We start from the raw sequence: 6000 nt of genomic DNA on the forward strand, positions 1-6000 counted from the left end.
CAATAGAAAACGACTTGGCTGCTTTCTTCCAAAAAAAAACAAAAAACAGCGGCACCCCTGGCTTCTGGTTGTGCCCGAAATTGCAGCTCAGTTCCAGGGCAGAGCTGCTACAGACTAATCTTGTACATTACTCGGGCTTATACCTGTATATACAGGGTGGCTGTGATCCGGTACCATGGATCAATAGTGCAGCTCCATCGCTGTTATCATGACCGCCGTCATCCTGTGGCCCCCCGCCCTGCATTTACTGGGAGCGTTTGCACTTTATGCGGGGTCTGATGTTGGGGTCTTTATCACGTTAGGTCACATTCTAGCTGGAAACATCATGGGGAATAAACTAGTTACACAGGTCTGCTGCAGGACATCATGGTGCCTGATTAGAGGACCATTGGGCAAATACACTTAGGGTATTGTGCACATTACAGGCATAGAGATCAATGGATACAACATATCTATAGAGACCCCCCATGCCCCATGAGCTGGCTGTACGTTTTCCATCTTTTTTGGCCACTTGGACTAGGATCGGCCAGTGCATAGTTCTTGATCCATTTTTCAGATAAAGGAATGTTTGATATCAATGAACGTCTTTACTGCACCATCCTGACACCAGACTAAAGCAACGATCTGCAAATAAAGAAAGTGAGAGAAAGTACAGCGTCCAGCTGACTGTCCCCCATGACCCAGTAGGACAAAACGCTAGTCACAGTGGCTCCTAAATGTTACCACGAGGGTCACATGCTGACACCACAAGCCTAACCATAATACATGAAGAAGCCTTTACTGCACTGTTCAGCATGTCAGGGGTTACAGTTTCTGGGATTCCTGTATTAGGGTCTTCAGATTGGGCACCCTTCCTGTTATTTAGGACCCCCCCGTGGCTAGGAAAAGTTATTGAGTCTGGCCCATTGTTTTGCAGCTTGGAAGGAGAAGTCAACGCAATCGTAAGGTCATCTGAGCATCTGCGCTGTCTTCCTGCATGTCACCCGTCATATCACAATATAGACATGAGCCCCTCGCATCCCAGCGGCCATTAAGCAGCGGGGTCTTACCTTTGAAGCAAGAAACAATGTGAACGCCACCTTTCCTGAATACTTGGCTTGGTCAGAAATAGTGTCAGCTCTGCATTGATACAATGTTATATATCTGCAAATGAACGACAAACTGCGATACAAAAGCGTTACCCTGATGATAATATTACAAGCACCTACTCGATATGAAAAAGACACGGCACCATATATATATATATATATATATATATATATATATAATTTCATTATTCCGCTTAATCCATATCATCATACATTCAGAAACATGAATATCAGTAAATCTAATAATCGCCACTTGTGACGTCCAACCGGGAATACAAGCTTCAAATTAGCTTCTGGGCTGCGGTAGCGGTGTCGCATGGGAGTGCGATGCTTCAAACAGCAAACAGGTAGAGACGCTTTCTGACGACTGACTGGAAGCCCACCTGCGGCGACATTTCTGGATCCCCCCCCACCTTTCTCAAGCCTGCAATCCTCCTCTCGTTTCCATCCTCAAGACTGCGCACACCACGTGACCCAGAACCAATAGCAAAGGTACTAAAACCGATATAGCACATAGAAATCTAAATGTTATCTATACATTCCATATAATTGTAATAATTATCACAAAATATTACAATAACATTTCAATCTAGATTGCATCATATAGAAACAGGTATTACCGATATCGCACCGAAATCGCCTACACGACGCTGTTTACAAGAAAACATTAAAATTACACTTCATTCATCCCTTTAGGAGAAACCGTATCGAGGACGTGCATCCAATATAACTCCCTTTGTAATAAGCTCTTTTAAGTCTCATTTACGTCAATCAAAGATATTTCTTCTAAAACCATCCATTTTAGCTCAGATACCATATGTTTGCATTCAAAAAAATGTCTAGCTACCAAATGTTTTATTATCCATCAACTTTTGTTGATCCTCACCGCCCATTGTATTTGATTTTTCTTTTTTTCATCAAACAACCTAATTGCTGAACGATGTTCCATGTGGTTTTTATGCTGCGAGATGTTTGGCCCACATATCCCATCCCCCATTGGCACTTCAAAAAATATACAACATTGGAAGAATTACAGGTATTTTTGTGGCCATAGTAGGATGGGATATGTTGTCATCATTAATAATGGCAATACAATTTTGACAGTTCATACACAGATGATTTTGAACTGCCACAGTGGGAGGTCGGGGATGCCTGTACTGTAGACATCACCGAGCCCCCGCCATGCTTCACTGTAGACATCACCGGGCCCCCACTGTGCTCCATTATAGACATCACCAAGCTCCCGCCACACTTCACTGTAGACATCACCGAGCCCACACTGCACTTTACTGTAGACATCACCGAACGGCCGCCGTGCTTCACTGCAGGCATCACCGAGCCCTCACCGTGCTCCACTGTAGGCTTAACTGAGCCTCCGCCGCGCTTTACTGTAAGCATCACCGAGCCTGTGCCATGCTCCTTTGTAGACATCACCGAGCCGTTGTGCTTTACTTGTAGACATTACCAAGCGCCGCCATGCTTCATTGTAGACATCAGCGAGTCCCCGTCATGCTCCACTGTAGATGTCAATGAGCCCCGCCGTGCTCCATTATAGACATCACCAAGCTCGCGCCACACTTCACTGTAGACATCACCGAGCCCACGCTGCACTTTACTGTAGACATCACCTAGCGCCTGCCGTGCTTCACTGCAGGCATCACCGAGCCCTCACCGTGCTCCACTGTAGGCATTACTGAGCCTCCGCCGTGCTTTACTGTAGGCATCACCGAGCCTGTGCCATGCTCCTTTGTAGACATCACCGAGCCGTTGTGCTTCACTGTAGACATTACCAAGCGCCGTTGTGCTTCACTGTAGACATCAGCGAGTCCCCGTCATGCTCCATTGTAGACTTCAACGAGTCCCCGCTTTGCTTCACTGTAGACATCAGTGAGTCCCCGCTGTGCTCCACTGTAGACGTCAATGAGCCCCGCCGTGCTTCAATGTAGACGTCACCGAGCCCCGCCGTGCTCCATTGTAGACATGAGCGAGCCCCCCCCGTGTTCCACTGTAGACCTGACCGAACCCCCGCCGTGTTCCACTGTAGACGTCACCGAGCCCCACCGTGCTTCACTGTTGACGTCACCGAGCCCCCGCCGCGCTTTACTGTAGGCGTCACCGAGTCTCTGCCATGCTTCACCGTAGTCCTCACAGAGACCCCACCGTGCTTCATTGTAGTCATCACCGAGCCCCCGTCGTGCTCCACTGTAGACGTCACCGAGCCCTCGCTGTGCTCCACTGTAGGCATTACCAAGCCCTGCTGTGCTTCAGGGTAGACATCAGCGAGTCCCTGCCTTGCTTCAGTGTAGACGTCACCGAGCCCCACCATGCTCTACTGTAGACATCACCGAGCCCCACCGTGCTTCACTGTAGATGTCACCGAGCCCTCGCCGTGCTCCACTGCAAGTATCACTGAGCCCCCGCCGCGCTTTACTGTAGTCATCATCAAGCCCCTGCCGTGCTCCATTGTAGACATCAGCGAGCCCCCACCACGCTCCACTGTAGACATCAGCAAGCCCCCACCACGCTCCACTGTAGACGTCACCAAGCCCCTGCCGTGCTTCAGTGCAGACATCACCAAGCCCCCTCTGTACTCCACTGCAGGCATCACCGAGCCATTGCCGTACTCAACTGCAGGCATCACCGAACCCCTGCTGCACTTTACTGTAGGCATCAACGAGCCCCATCGTGCTTCACCATAGACATCACCAAGCCCCCGCCGTGCTTCACTGTAGACATCACAGAGCCCCCGTCGTGCTCAACTGCAGGTATCACCGAACCCCTGCTGCACTTTACTGTAGGCTTCAATGAGCCCACCCGGGCTTCACCGTAGAGATCACTGAGCCCCCGCCATGCTTCACTGTAGACATCACTGAGTCCTCGCCGTCCTTCACCATAGACATCACCGAGTCCCCACCGTGCTTCTCCGTAGGGATCACCGAGCTCCCGCCATGCTCCACAGTAGACATCACCGAGCCCCCGCCGTGCTTCACTGCAGACATCACCGACCCCCCAGTGCTTCACCGTAGAGATCACTGAGCCCCCGCCGTACTTCATTGTAGACATCACTGTATTATTACATATAACAGCTCAGCAGACAGTATCACATATGATAGGCTTAGATACACAGGCTTAGATACATTTTGTTTCTGGGCATTTTTCATTTGAATTAATTGTGAACATACACTGCTCAAAAAAATAAAGGGAACACTCAAATCCCCCCTCCTAGATCTGAATGAATGAAATCTTCTCATTGAATACTTTGTTCTGTACAAAGTTGAATGTGCTGAGAACAAAATCACACAAAAATCATCAATGGAAATCACATTCGTTAACCAATGGAGGCCTGGATTTGGAGTCACCCCCAAAATTAAAGTGGAAAAACACACAACAGGCTGATCCAACTGTGATGTAATGTCCTTAAAACAAGTCACAATGAGGCTGAGTATTGTGTGTGGCCTCCACGTGCCTGTATGACCTCCCTACAACGCCTGGGCATGACCCTGATGAGGCTGAGTATTGTGTGTGGCCTCCACGTGCCTGTATGACCTCCCTACAACGCCTGGGCATGCTCCTGATGAGGCTGAGTATTGTGTGTGGCCTCCACGTGCCTGTATGACCTCCCTACAATGCCTGGGCATGCTCCTGATGAGGCTGAGTATTGTGTGTGGCCTCCACGTGTCTGTATGACCTCCCTACAACGCCTGGGCATGCTCCTGATGAGGCTGAGTATTGTGTGTGGCCTCCACGTGCCTGTATGACCTCCCTACAATGCCTGGGCATGCTCCTGATGAGGCTGAGTACTGTGTGTGGCCTCCACGTGCCTGTATGACCTCCCTACAATGCCTGGGCATGCTCCTGATGAGGCTGAGTATTGTGTGTGGCCTCCACGTGCCTGTATGACCTCCCTACAATGCCTGGGCATGCTCCTGATGAGGCGGAGTATTGTGTGTGGCCTCCACGTGCCTGTATGTCCTCCCTACAACACCTGGGTATGCTCCTGATGAGGCTGAGTACTGTGTGTGGCCTCCACGTGCCTGTATGACCTCCCGACAACGCCTGGACATGCTCCTGATGAGGCTGAGTATTGTGTGTGGCCTCCACGTGCCTGTATGACCTCTCTACAACGCCTGGGCATGCTCCTGATGAGGCTGAGTATTGTGTGTGGCCTCCACGTGCCTGTATGACCTCCCTACAATGCCTGGGCATGCTCCTGATGAGGCTGAGTATTGTGTGTGGCCTCCACGTGCCTGTATGACCCCCCTACAACGCCTGGGCATGCTCCTGATGAGGCTGAGTATTGTGTGTGGCCTCCACGTGCCTGTATGACCTCCCTACAACGCCCGGGCATGCTCCTGATGAGGCTGAGTATTGTGTGTGGCCTCCACGTGCCTGTATGACCTCCCTACAACGCCCGGGCATGCTCCTGATGAGGCTGAGTATTGTGCGTGGCCTCCACGTGCCTGTATGACCTCCCTACAATGCCTGGGCATGCTCCTGATGAGGCTGAGTATTGTGTGTGGCCTCCACGTGCCTGTATGACCTCCCTACAACGCCTGGGCATGCTCCTGATGAGGCTGAGTATTGTGTGTGGCCTCCACGTGCCTGTATGGCCTCCCTACAACACCTGGGCATGCTCCTGATGAGGCGGAGTATTGTGTGTGGCCTCCACGTGCCTGTATGACCTCCCTACAACGCCTGGGCATGCTCCTGATGAGGCTCAGTATTGTGTGTGGCCTCCACGTGCCTGTATGACCTCCCTACAACGCCTGGGCATGCTCCTGATGAGGCTGAGTATTGTGTGTGGCCTCCACGTGCCTGTATGACCTCCCTACAACGCCTGGGCATGCTCCTGATGAGGCTGAGTATTGTGTGTGGCCTCCACGTGCCTGTATGGCCTCCCTACAACACCTGG

This window comes from Phyllobates terribilis, unplaced genomic scaffold (genome assembly GCF_046119375.1).
Source record: "Phyllobates terribilis strain yellow unplaced genomic scaffold, ASM4611937v1 Scaffold_14__1_contigs__length_39327217, whole genome shotgun sequence".
NCBI lineage: Eukaryota > Metazoa > Chordata > Amphibia > Anura > Dendrobatidae > Phyllobates > Phyllobates terribilis.